The sequence below is a fragment of the Tachypleus tridentatus genome, chromosome 6 (genome assembly GCF_004210375.1).
Source record: "Tachypleus tridentatus isolate NWPU-2018 chromosome 6, ASM421037v1, whole genome shotgun sequence".
In the NCBI taxonomy this organism is placed as follows: Eukaryota; Metazoa; Arthropoda; class Merostomata; order Xiphosura; family Limulidae; genus Tachypleus; species Tachypleus tridentatus.
Window position 1 is genome coordinate 49509106 of NC_134830.1, and position 15488 is coordinate 49524593.

Genomic DNA, 15488 nt, shown 5'->3' on the forward strand with positions numbered 1-15488 from the left:
ATCTCGAGAACCAGTCTATAACACTCATAATCCAATCTCGTAAACCAACGTGTTACACTGGTTAGCTCATCTCGAGAAGCAACCTATAACACTCGTAATCCCATCTCGTAAAGCAACGTGTTACACTGGTAATCCCATCTCGCGTAAACCAACGTGTTACACTGGTAATCCTATCTCAAGAATCACCATATAACACTCGTAATCCCATCTCGTGAACCAACGTGTTACATCCGTAATCCCATCTCGAGAACCAACCTGTTACACTGGTAATGCCATGAGGCACAGCCCTGACGAGTTTTGAATATGTAAAGAGAACCAGTCTAGGCAAACAACATAATTAGTTTAATTTCTTCATGAAGAGGAACTGAAAGTTTTTTACAAAGTCAAACGGCCGTTTTAAAATAAAAGGAAGGATCTTAAGTTTTTCACTGTAAAACAAAAGAAGAAGTGTACTATCATACATCTTGATGTAACACAGTTACAAAACTTTCAGATAGATTCGATCAACTTTTCTTTGTGCCTTATATTTTTATATTGACACCAATTACTAACATTTCGATACCGTACAATTTGAAATAATAATTTTGTATGCTACAAAATGGCGTATCATATAAAAATACTTCACTATCCACAAATTAAGAACTGGCTATATTAAATATTATAACTCCTGCAGACTCAGCGACATCTATAAATCAGGTTTTGACATCCAGCAGTGCGCAAAGCATAGCTAGCCCGTCGTGTAGCTTTGTGTTTAATAACAAACAAACAAATAATTAACAATCATTTGTTTTGGTGTAGTTCGGGATGTTCAACGCTAGGTGTTTTCTTTGTTTGGTATTATTAGACAAATTAATTTTTATGCATGACTGGTCTGATTTTTTATATCTTCAGAACACAAAGCTGTCGTAGGATTTCATTATACTGGGTAGGATAAAGCCATTGAATAAGACATTAAAATGTCCATGTTACTTTTAACCTTTGCCATTATATCGTCCATACCAATTGACCAAAGGTTACTCAGTTCTGATAATTTGTCATACCATCAGGCTTAAAACCAGTCATTCATGGAGCGTCAGGTTCAAAAACAGCCATTTATAGAGTGCCAGCCTTAAAACCAGCCATTCATAGAGCGTCAGACTTAAAATCAGCCAGTCATAGAATGTCAGGCTCGAAAAGAGCCATTTATAGATCATCAAACTGAAAATCAGCTATTTATAAAGCGTCAGACTGAAAAACAGCCATTTATAGAGCATGAACCTAAAAAAAAGCCATTTATAGAGCATCAGGCTCAAAAACAGCATTTATATAGCATCAGGTTTAAAAACAACCATTTATAGAGCATCAAGCTGAAAACCAGCCATTCATAGAGTGTCAGGCTAAAAAAGGAAAATTTATAGAACATCAGGCTAAAAACCAGCCATTCAAAAATGCTTGCCCTTTCAACCGTGAGGGGTTATACTGTGATGGTAAATCCCACTATTCGTTGATTAAAGAGTAGCGCAAGAGTTGGTGGCAAGTGGTGATGACTAGCTCTCTTCCCTCTAGTGTTAACACTACTAAATTAGGGACGGCTAGCGCAAATGGCTCTCATGTAGATTTGCACGAAATTAAAAAACAAACAAACAATCAATCAAAGAGAATAATGCAAGAGTTGGCGATGGTATTGACTAGCTTTCCATCTAGTTTATCAGTTTAAAGCTAGAGAGATAAACCTTGTATCGCTTTACATGAAATTCTGAAACAAAAAAAAAATAGTTAATTAGTTTTAAAATAAGGCAACTTATGTAACGTCAGTGTTTACGTTATAGACCGGAATTTTGAATATATTTGCTTGCTGTATTGTGACGGAGAAACAAGGTTACATTGCTATTATATCAACTGTACAATGTACTACTGTACAAAAGTAACAGTTTTGGCTTGACTTTATTGGGTGAGTGATCTATTTAGCGTGTCAATTTCCAACCTGTGTACACGTGTACGGTACACAAGTTTTCAAAATTTAAATTATTCTGTAAACCCGAGTAACGGCTTACGGCTTCTTGCGATATCCAACATCTTGGCAGCAAATCTGTCCTATGTTCGCTGAGAATAGATCGCTCCGTTAAGCTAAACTAGATATCATGCCACCCCCATCCTTTGGAAACACAGAAAGCTTCACGTGCTGCGTTTTATGGCTTAAAATTTTTTTTACGCGCGTTGTAACTTAGGGACATTAACTGTCCGAAGGAACGTCGATTTTGATATGTGCAGTCGTTAAATATATCGTGTTTGCATCAACTAAGGATAAGGCAGAGCCAGTGTTATTTCACCCACCAGTTATGTGGTGATGGCGACATATTAACTGTTTACATTTCTAAGGGCTTTGACATTTGAAAGTGGATACATAACATAATGATAAAGTTTACTCAGTATACGTTAATAAATGGCTTGATATTAGATAGCAATAAATAGGAAACTTTAAAGCTGTTGGTTGTACTTAGGAATTCTTGACGTTGTGTTGTGTTATATTATAAATGGATGTGTGTTCATGTTTGGCTTTGGCAATGTACATGCGCTACCTGATACCGTATTATTTAAAAGTAAATTACATCGTACGTGTAACTTTATTCAGCAACGTTATGTTAACAAAGATGAATTGGCCCAACATATCATAACTTCTCTGTACTTGTTTGGTCATTTGACCTCTGTAAATTAAATTTACATACAGTGTATAAATTCCACTCCATTGTAGAGTTTCAGGAGAAATAGATCGCTACTTATGTAAGAGTCTCAACTGTTCCAAGTTTGTTAAAACGTAACTCGTCTTGTCCGTCTGAGAAAAGATGCTTCAATCCAAATTCATAAAAAAAACTTGCTCTTAAAAGTCAATAAAAAAATATGCCACTTCTGAAATTAGTATCAATAATCGCATTTAGGGTTAACATGGGTCCTTGCATGTATTTTGCACAGAAGTCGAATAATTTCATATGGGTGTAGGGGTGTTACCTGGTGGTTGGCATGTTGAACTGTGCAACCGAGAGTCCTTGGTTTGTATTTCATCATCTCAAATTGTGCTCCGCGCTTTCCAGTCATGGGTGCGTTATAAGAGTGACAGTAAAATCCCACTCACTATTCAAGAGTTGATTATCTGCATTGCTCCAGTCTACTGAATGCTGTAACAGGCAATAAACATAAAACTACGTAATATAATGCAACATGAAGTAGCCTATTACGTCACAATGAGTCGTCTTTCGCATATGCAAAAACACTGGCATGTCTAATGTAAAATGAATTCTTATTTCAATCTTTTTTTCTGTACCTGTTGACAAATGTGATGTCTAAAACAACTGATTTTGTAGAGATGTTGTAACGGGTTTACTGTTATATATTTAATTTAATATCTGCATGTGACGTATATAGTTGAACGTGTATTGTAGAAGATTCTCTTGAGTAAAAATCAACAATATATTTTTACGAAAATATTAACATATCTTCGAATATTGTTGAACATTCGAGAATCTTGCCATAAACCGACGCACCGAGAGACAGTAATAAAATATCGTTGGTCAGCTACAGTCAGTATAATTTAAATCGGAGACTCGTCCGGGATAATTTATAATACATAACAATGTCTATGAACTTAAACATCGTTGACTATTTGGCATGAAGAATATATTATTTGGACTGTTGATGTGCTAAATAGTGACGACATAAAGACAGGTGAAAATAAGATGTAATGGAAGTTAAATAACGTTAGTGTTTTTGCCAGGATTAAATAATGAAATGGTTTAAACAACAAAGACATCGACCAACTATCTTTATCTTGGGGCACAATATAACATTTTGAAATCGTTTTTAAGTTGTTATTTCATATAAGTAACATATGGCAAACGGTAGTTTAGTTACTATCGAAACTACACTATAATACTGAAACACTCGTGAAAGTATAATGGTGTTCTAAGCATTGTCAAAAGCACCTGACGAAAGTCTCGAACACAGTAGAGAGCTGAAAGCAAAGTAAGAGTAGATGTATTTTCAAATTAAATAGTTCGTGTACTACTAGCCCTGAGGAGGCCGAAACTGGAGAAAATTGGCTAAAATAAAATATTTATCACTATGTGGAGAGAAAAGGCTATTTTACTAACTTTATTTTGAAAAAATCTAAATATGAAAATAAAAATAGGAACAATAACAAAATATTATTTGCATGTAATCTACTCATAACGAAAGCCCGACAGGTCCAGATGATTAAAGCATTCGACTCGTGATCTGGTGGTCACGGGTTTGAATTCCGATCACACCAAACATGTTCGTCCTTTCAGCTGTGGGGGCGTCATAATGTGACAGTCAATACCACATTTCATTGGTAAAAGAGTAGCCCAAGAGTTGGCGGTGGGTAGTGATGATTAGCTGCCTTTCCTCTAATTTTACACTGCTAAATTAGGGACGACTAGCGCAGATAACCCTCGTGTAGCTTTGTGCTTAATTCAAAAACAAACAAACCAACCTTTTAGCAATACCTTCTATAGACGTATACAAACATTTTGTACCAACATTTTACGTCTGTCTTTCACGAAACGTTTATCAGAAATCATGGAACCTTTTTAATAAACTTTGCTGAAAGTTGAAACTGATTGAATTAAATAATTTCTTTCATGTTTCATAAATATCTCAATAGGTGTCACCCACGTTGATAAACGACATCGAGCTCCTGAAATTGCTTCTTTGACAAGGTAGTTAATTTCAGAACTTAAGTGTTCTGCAAATTAGATTTAAACGTCTTATATGAATAAATTAATCTTCACTTAAGTTACCCAGTGTTGTCAGTACAAAGTTAATAAGAAGTGCCGTATATTATAAAATGGTTGCATAAAGGTAAGATTAGAAAAATGTACTCTATATCGTGGTTTAAAAGTACGTAAAGGTAATATTAGGATAATGTATACTATATGATGGTTTAAAAGTACATAGAGGTAAAATTAGAAAAGTGTATACTATATGATGGTTTAAAAGTACATAAAGGTAAAATTAGAAAAATGTATACTGTATGATGGTTTAAAAGTACATAAAGGTAAAATTAAATAAAAAACTTTTGCCTAACTTCTAACGACATAAATATTTCCTGAAATTTGACCATCTATGGTATGGAAAGTGAGCTTTCCGCCAGAAAAAACACCAACACTTCAAACTCAGCCCAGGATGGTGGTTGAAGTGTTTGTGTTTGGTACTAGATTATTGATGCTGAAATGGTAGGTAACTTAGTTTTTAGTTCATCTCATCTTCAACGATCAAACTCTGTGTTCCAATCTTTCTTTGCATGTTTTTGTTATAGTATGTCACAGAGATACAGAATGGGCTACCTCTACTGTGCCCATAATGAATATCGATTTTAGCCGTATAAGCACCTATGAAGCCATTAGTGACGAACACAAGGTACTCTAGTGTTATAAGTTATGATCGCTCACGGAAACGGAGAACGAAGTGGAAAACGTGCAAATAAGAACAAAATCACATTTAGACAGTGGTTGGTAGTACTACTGGTGTTGTAGGTTTTACAGTAAGAACAAAATCACATTTACACAGTGTTGGTAGTACTACTGGTATTGTAGGTTTTACAGTTTCAGCGTTCATTTCTTTGACTTCAAAGTCTTCGTATGGTCGACCCAATGTGCCTCTGGTAGCACCTGGGGCATATGAACTTCTACATCATGAAGTATCGAGATGATTCTGTAAAGTTGAAGAGTTCTTTAAATCACATTTTAATTAAACTTTTGGATACACCACTGTTTGGTAATTTATTCTTATTGTTATTTTTAAAGTGATGTTTAAATAACGCATGAATAAAGTATCAGGTTAACTTTTCATTTCTGGACGATATTATTCGATTAAAAAAATAACAACTGAAAACAGTTGTTTTTTCCTCTGAGCATTTATATAATGTTCTCCACATTTGGTTCAAAAATATTTTGATTTACTGTTATTTTGAACACTCTTTTTTTCTGGGTTTTAATCAGGATTTTTGTAAATTTTAGGAAGGCGAGACTTTCACAACATGATTAAAATCTATTGAACTTAGGTTCAATACAACTTTAGTAGTGCATATACCATTTAACGCATTCACATCTGGGAACGAGAGTTTGCCATTCTGTTAAATTTCAGCAGTAAATTTTATCAATGGCAGTCTTCATGACATGTATTTAGGTAACTAACATGGAATGGTAAGAAAATATACATTATTACTCTCTACCTATAAAACGTTTACCACTTAACAATGAAGACATTTATTAACTGACTCAACGTTATTATACACCGTGAAATGTCATCAACATAACTCCAGATACACAGGACAGGACTGTAACCAAACTTTGTCATCAACATACTCCTGATACACAGGATAGGACTGTAACCAAACTTTGCTATCAACATACCTCCTGATACACAGGACAGGACTGTAACCAAATTTTTTCATCAACATACCTTCTGATACACAGGACAAGGTGGTAACCAGACTTTGTCATCAACGTGCCTCCTGATACACAAAACAGGACTGTAACCATACTTTGTCATCAACATGCCTTCTGATACACAAGACAGGACTGTAACCAAACTTTGTCATCAACATAACTCCTGATAAACAGGACAGGAAGCATAAGAAAAGATTAGAAAGATCAGAAGCCATTACTCAATCTGATCATATAGTTTTACTGGTAAACATAAGATGTGATCATTCCTTATATCCTTATACTTTCACCTAGGGGTATATTTGTGAACAATAAGTCATCATTATCACTAAACTTTGTCCGTTTCAAGTTATTGAAAAATCCAAATGCATTCTTAATAGAATATTCCTTCAGTACAAACTCTTTCAAAAATAGGGTCAGAAATCTTGCTAATGGTTGATAGGTGCTTACACTAGAACCAGTTAATCTAATCGGACATCTCTGTTTGTGAACTTTACACTGTGTGCCTTTTGGTAACTTTCTTCCATTACGATACTGCCTGTTTGTTGTTGTTTAAGTCTAAAAGATACCTTTTAAGTTTGGTTCTCTTGGTTAATGTAGTATCATTCCTTGTTTCTATAACTTCATCCATAGTACTAGGATACCTTCCACTTGGTTGGTGTAATCCACCACTTTATTTAAAACCATAACCCAATACTTGTGTTTGTTTGTTCTGAATGTCTCGCAAAGCTACATGAGAGCTATCGGCGCTAGCCGTCATTAATTTAATAGTGTAAGACTAGAGGGAAGGGAGCTAGTCATCCCTACCCACCGCCAACTCTTCGGCTACTCTTTTACCAATGGATTATGCGATTGACCGTCATATTATAACGCCCCCAGGACTGAAAGGGCGAGCATGTTTGGTGTTACTGAGATTCAAACCCGCGGCACTCAGATTACGAGTCAAGCGCCTTAACCACCTGACCATGCCTGACCTATTGCTTGTATCTGAGTTATTTCTCACAGTGGCCTCACATTTTCTTAAAACTTTCAGAGGCCGAGTTTGGTCCTTTTTCAAACTACTATACTTTTTCTTAAACTTGAAGTTCAACCTGTTATACACATATTTTACAAAGTTGACATTTAAACAATGTTTTAAAACTTTATTTAGTCATCAGGCAAATGGTAGTCTGATAAGTTATTAGTGGTAATATCTGGGTGTTCCAAGAACGTGTACTTACGTCTACGCTTTTTAAAGTCGTTGAATATACGTAACTGTTAGATAATAAACGCAGTTAAAACTTTACTTATGGAGTTCACAATGCTAACCTTCAAATAACCTAGGTCTACGGGTACATTGAGTTAAGAAAAGCAATTCTTGACCAGAAGATGACCACAGTTCCCTTTCATTTCCAAATGTGAAAATGTAAAGACAGAAGAAACATGACTTACATTCATTGAATAGTTATTTATAGTTGTTTTAACAATCTTGAAAAGTAACTCCAGCTATTTCCAAAATAAATCAACAGAGGGCAGTAACACCTTTTTCACACAAAGCCGACTGACGTTATTTACGTCATTCGTACTGTTATCTCATAATCCTTCGTGTAGGATTTTAATTAGGCTTAGATACCTAAGTCCCACATTAAAGTTTTGAGTTTTAATATTTCTATATAGCGGTTATTTGATCTGATCATACTGTTGGTCTGCCTCTGAAGACATAACTTTCTGTTTCAATTCTAAGAAATTATGAAGAATGTATAATAATTATCAAATCACACCGTATCTCCTACATCCAGTGACGAGTAGGCCTTTAGCGGATACCAAGTGTAGACTATCAACTCTGACTTCTAACTATACTACTGAGGAAAACACTTCATTAGTCAGCATGTGCCCTTGCAGTTGGTAATTTGTGACCTTTTTTTTTTTTCAAATAATACGTGATTATCGAATTTTAAGTTTTACAGAGGTTAAGTTTGACGAATTTTGAACCTCACCACAACTTCAAAGTCAATGTGATCGCATCCGGTTAGGTTCTATTCGACGATCGTGAATCTTGACAATAGCCCTGCAGCTTAGATTGTATTGTAAAAAGTTGTGTCGAAAGTTACACAAATTTCAAAGCACACCACACCTCCATGCATGCTCTCCAAAATTCATCTTGTGCACGAAAAGTGATATCTTTTCAGTGGCATCACATTACCTAAGAATTACTTGCTTTCTTGTTTGTAATTAAACACAAAGCTACACAGTGGACGATCTGTGTTCTGCCCACCACGAGTATCGAAACTCGGATTCTAGCATTTTAAGTCCGCAGACACACCACTGTACCACTGGGGGCAAAAGAGTTGCTATCCTAAAGTTAATGTTGGTTACTGTCGACTGTCACTGTCTTACTTACTGTGGTATGTTGGTATGCATTGACAAATACGCTGTACCACTAAGGGGAACAACCTCAAAAACGCTAAACATTGTAAAATTGAGTTCTGATGCATTCCGTTTCTCTGCGACTTTACATGGGCTATGACTGTCATGTGACTCATTGATTTGCATATACAGAATAATTTTAATATAAAGTATTTACTCTTCTGTGTTATACATATAACGGATTTATTACCAAATATTTATTTTGATATTTATGTTTGTTTTAGTTAAATATGTGTTGAGAAGTGCATGTAACTTATATTGTTAAATGTGTATTGCGCAATTCTCACCTGTTCCCTAAATTTGTAGAAGATTCTCGAGTGTAAGAATCAACAATATACTGTGTGGGTATGTAAATATTAGTGACTGCTAGTATTGTTGCCAACTGAAATTTCGAGAACTTCGCTGAATGATTATGAAAAGTAGCCATTCTAAAACACGAAGAGACAGAATATGTTGCTGGTTTGCTACAGTTGGTATACTATAAGCCTTATTAACTGTAACTGTGATAAGCGCATCTCAATCGTGAAACTATAGATATTTGACCAGGAACATTTAAAGATCTCAAACATTACAAACCGTTAAACGCCAGTAAATTATCTTGGACGTTAATATTTCTAGATATTATTAAATATCTTTCTTGGTCAAAAACTCACATGTGCTCAGTGAATAGGGTAGTTTCCCGTTAAATGAACTGTACCAGTGTCAACACAGAACTAATTCGCTTATCGTGAACCGTCCATAAAATATTTAGTTCCAGACCAGGTAGAAGACTCAGTACTGTTTGTGAGTTGGTAAAGCTCTTGTATATACACTATTATTTGTAACGACTGTTTGTAATACCGTTACTGTAAGTTGTATTACTTCTTGTGTATTAAAATATATTTGTGTTAAGAAAGTTTTGAATTTCGCGCAAAGCTACACGAGGGCTGTCTGCGCTTGCAGTCCCTAATTTTGCAGTGTAAGACTAGAGGGAAGGCAATTAGTCATCACCACCCACCGCCAACTCTTACCAACGAATAGTGGGATTGACTGCCACATTATAACGCTTCCACAGCTGAAAGTGCAAGCGTGTTTGGTATGACGGGGATTCGAACCTGCCACCCTTAGCTTACGAGTTAGAGCTTTATCCACCTGGCTATGCCGGGCCTGTTAAGAAAGAAAACTGTGTGTATCAATAATTTCAACGTGAACTGTAATATAATTCTAATTATAATAGAGTTCTGAGTAAATCGTTTATTGAACAATTTCTAACGACTGATTGTCGTATCAATTTATATTTTCGATAGTAATTCCAAGCATACGAAAAAATGTTTTCACATTCACGACTTTATTTTTTTAAACGTACTAAAAACTCATTTACGTTTTCGACTTTTTTCGAACGCACTATAAACGTGGTTGCATTTTTGACTTTTTGTAAACACGCTAAAAACATGTTTATGATCATGAACTTTTCTTTCAAACGCAGTAACAAAAAACGGAAAGCATGTGCAGACTATTGCCTAATCACGAAATGACCCAAACTAGTTTAAGTTACTGTTTTAATAAGTCATCGTCTTATATGATATAATTCCAGGTTTGCTTCACAATTTTGATTTATTATTTCTTACAATAAGATATTTCATTTTGTGAAGCTCTTTATTCTATTTGCCACATTCCAGCTTTTTTTTTCCAAACTGCTGACTTAAGGTTTAATAATATTCTTGTAAAACCCACTTTGTTGCTAGCATCCCTTTAACCTCTTTAACAATTCTCTTCTGAGCATTCCTGATAAGTTCTGTATTGGCTATTATCTCAACCGATTCTTATTTTTCCGCACCAAAGATAGTAACTGGAACATTTGTTCCAGCAAGTATGTTTTAATTACGTTTTACTGCTTCTAGCAGTAAACTAGGCTGTAATGTCGTACACGTTTTTGCTAGGCTGTTTTGGGCACAGGTTTGTCAACATTTTCCGTTTCAAACAGTTAGAAATAATGGGTTCGTCGAAAAGGGCAGAAAGTCATGGTAACAATTGAACCCACAGTTGTTAGTTCACATGTACACGATAAAGCTTCAGAAAGCTTATAACGCTAAGGTTCAGAGTTCTTCCCACCGGAAGCACAGCAAGAATAGCCCATTGTGCAGCGTTGCGTTAAAAATAATAATAAAAACAATCAAAACCTGTAATTGTGACTTTGTCAGATGTGCACACACTATGTTCTGTCAGCACTGTTGAAAATACTTTATTCTTTAGGTTTTTTTACGAAAAGTAGTTTAGCATCGAGTAGAAAAAAGAAACATCAAGACATCCTGTTTTCAAAATCAAGTGTCCAATCCACTATGAGAAACCTTTACTGACTTCTCTTGCTGTGAAACCGATTTGCTACACGTTATAAACATGTTAGTATAAATGTAAGAATTAGGCTTACTAACTACATGTTAGGCTACATGATATAAAAACCAATTAAGATCAATTATTTTTTGCTCCCTATTCCCCCCACCCCACTGGCTCAGCGGTAAGTCTGAAGGCTTATGATGGTAAAATCCTGGTTTTGATCTCCGTGGTTGGCACGGCACAGATGGTTTATTGTACCTTTGTTTATTGTTAGTTGACGTTATTTGTAACGTAAGCCCTCAACAAACTACAGTAATGTACAACTGTGCAACTTTATAGAAATATTGAAGGACGAAGGTTTTGTTTGCTTGCTGTTATCTTTTTACTAAATACAAAAGAATACGATGGGCCGTCTGTGCAGTGTCCATAACAAGATATCGAAATCTGGTTTTTAGCTTTATAAACCACCAGATTTACCGTTAACCCACTGGAGGGCGAAGGAAGGAAGTAAAGTAATTTATTAACGTTACGTGGACTAGATATTGAATTATTTTCGCCAGGTAATTCCACGGAACCCGCCAAGGAAATAACAATGCCATTACAATAAATGTGCTTATTGTAAAATGTAGGGCATGGCCAGGTGGTTAAGGCGCTCCACTCGTAATCTGAGGGTCGCCGGTTCTAATCCCTGTCGCACCAAATTTGCTCGCCCTTTCACCCGTGGGGGGCGTTATAATGTGACGGTCAATCCCACTATTTGTTGGTAAAAGAGTTGCCCAAGAGTTGGCGGTGGATGGTGATGACTAGCTGCTTTCCCTCTATTCTTGCACTACTAAATCAGGGACGGCTAGCACAGATAACCCTCGTTTAGCTTTGAGCGAAATTAAAAAACAAAACGTAGACCAGTTTTTCTTGCAGACAAATGCATAAAACTGCATCATACTTCATGACATGACCAACGTATACGCAAGCTTGCAGATATGTTATTAACGCTTAAATTACAGTGCAGTAGATATAACTAATTGTGACAATTTAAAAGTTTGTCATTAGTTTTTTAAAAAAAGCCTACTTCAGATGGTAAACACTGTAAGGTCAGAGCTAAATTGTTTTAAACGTAACATAACCAGTTCTTGACATTATACACACACCATGATCATATTTGGCAGGAAGTTCCTGACGTATCAAACACAGAATAATCGAAATTCAAACTTCGACTTGCGAAAAAATAAATTATTTTTTTATAGTTTTCTTTAGACATAAGCTGATATAGAACGGTTCCCAATTCATAAAATTCCGTATAAGTACACGTCTTATTTCAACTTACTATTTTTAATTTAAAGAATGTTACATCAAATACGTCCTATGTATTATTGCTTTGCAAAGTGTCGTAAAACGTAAGACAAATATCTCTCAGACATACAAATAACCTTTACTCCTCATTACTGGGTCATCACTTGTTTAATTTCAGTTGAAATCAGTAAACTTCAGATCTATTTTCAAGACTACATCGTATTAAAGTTGTCTACTTGTAAATTGTTAGCTAATTATTCCTAGCTTTGCGCACGAACAAAGACTCATTTAGCTTGACGATACTGTGGTTGGTTTTATGTTTCTTTCGAAGTATGTTTTATATTATGCGGATGGTGTATTTCGTGGCCTGTAATTGCGCGTGTACTATAGACTGTGAAACATTAGTGTACGTTTATTTTGTATCTCTTCCCAGTGATTATAGCCAGACTTCTGGCTACTTTGCTAAGGGCCTTGTTAGCTTACCTAGACTGTGAATCCAGATATATCTGATTCACATCCCATTGTTAACAAAATGCGCTCCGCACTCTGTGAGACTGTGAGTACAGTAACGTCCAACTACCAATATTTGGTCACCTAGGAGTGGACCAAGCTGTAGCGGCGGGCGCTATTGTAGCTGTCTTCATTATAATCTAGTTTCTCTGCGTTGTATTTTGCGCGAAGGTACTCGAGGGCTATCTGCGCTAGTCGTTCCTCATTGAGCAGCGATAGGTTAAAGAGAAGACAGCTAGCTAGTCACACCACCCGCTGCCAACTCTTGGACTACTCCTAACCGACGATTGGTTGTGATATTATAACACCACACGGTAAGGACAAACATGAGGATATCCGAACCAGCAACCTTCAGGTGTGAGTTGAGCGCTCTAACCACCAGACCATGACAAGCCTTCTCTAATTTGTTAGTTCAAAATTAGGGATGGATATGTACAGATACCCTTTTGTGTAGCAATGTTAAAAAAATTTAAAGAAATGACATGGAAACAAGCAGAACTCATATATTCAGGTAGCAGATAGCGTCATCTCTTAGATAATCGATCTTTCTTTAAAAATTAAAACAAATTCTCTAACCTTAAGAGAAATTGCTTTTTGTCCTTATACATCAGGGTGAGTATCAATATAACAACAAATCATTAATTGTCTCGTCCTCATGAGACCATACATATATGTGAGGAGATAACATATCATACATAAGTGTGGTGCTAAGTAAATGCTGTCATGGGACCATATATATGTGGGGGGAATAACATACCATACATAAGAGATGTTAAGTAACTGCTCCCATGGGACTATATATATATATGTGAGAATAATACACATAAGTGTGGTGTTAAGTAACTGCTGTCATGGGACTATATATATGTGGGGGGAATAATATACCATACATAAGTGTGATGTTAAGTAATTACTGTCATGGGGCCATATATCAACCCAGAACTAATTCGTTTATCGTGAACCGTCTATAAAATATTCAGTTCCAGACCAGATAGAAAGCTCAGTATTGTTTGTGAGTTGGTAAAACACTTGTGTATAAACTGTTATTTGTAACAACTATTTGTAATACCGTTACTATAAGTTGTATTATTTCTTACATATTAAAATATATTTGTGTTAAAAAAGTTGTGTTGTTTTTTTTTTAATTTCGTGAATAGCTACAGGAGGGATATCTGCACTAGCCTACCCTCATTTAGCAGTGTAAGACCAAAGGAGAAGCAGCTAGTCATCACCACCCACCACCAAGTGTTGAGATACTCTTTTTACCCACGAACAGTGAGTGGGATTGATTGTCAGTTATAACGCCTGCATATATATATATATATGGGGAATGACAAGTCATTCATAAGTGTGGTGTTAAGTAAATGCATAGAGAATTAAGTATGTCATCAAATTACCAATTGTATATTTATTTTCGAAGACATCATGCATTCTTACCTATTAATTTTGAAATTTTAAAATATGCAAAAAATATACATTGATTGAATGAACCCGAGATGACCAAGCCATGGTGTCAGCTTATGTGATGGTTTATGAACTTCTTGCAGGATGACCTGTCACAACAGAACATCCAGGTCAGTATAAGCGTAGGAAGACGTACTAACACTTACTACATCTGAGATAAGCCAGAGAGCTAATTGATTATACAACATCACACGCGTTTCTAAAAATAACTGTGGGACTAGGAGATGTTTATCTACAAAAGTGAGAATTGGTTTGTTTGTTTGTTTGTAATTACGCATAAACCTACACAATGGGCTATCTGTGCTCTGCCCACCACAGGTACCTAAATCAGATTTCTAGCGTTCTAAGTCCATAGGCTTATCGCTGTGTCATTGGGGGTCCGTGGGTGTGGGAGAGATGTTTATTTGTAGCCGTGGGACTGGAAGAGATGTCTATCTATAACAGTGGGACTGGGAGATATGTTTATCTATAACAGTGGTTCTTAACCTGGGGGTCGTTTGAAGTTTCTCGGGGGTCACGGATGGTTTGGGAATTATTGAGGAAATCACGGAGCAATTTGTAGTTTTTGTGGAAAGTGCCTGTACATGCCCACCAATGAGAAACACGCTGAAGTGCGACAGTTGAACCGCGTCGAGATGCTTGTTGCATAACCACCTGTCCAATTTTGAGAAAATTTTTCATATATTACAACGTTTTGAATTGCCTAAATTTTTTAAACCATATAATATTAATACATCGAATTTAAACTTAAATATCAAAGTTTCCATCGTATTTAGTATATTTTCTCATTACATACATACATATATTAACCCTCACACTGAGTGGATAAGTAGGTTTTGTATGATGTTCAGTAATTCCATGGATTTTGTATTTGTTTAGCACTTGTAGCATTTCTCAAGGTCATTTATTTGTAACATTTTCAATAAATTAGGATCTTTATATAGTTTTGTTTTATTCTACCTTTACGCAAAGTTCACCATTACAAAAATTATTATAGGGGTTATGGTAATACCCTGGAGAGTCTCAAGGAGTAAGACGATGAAAAAGGTTAAGAACCACTGATCT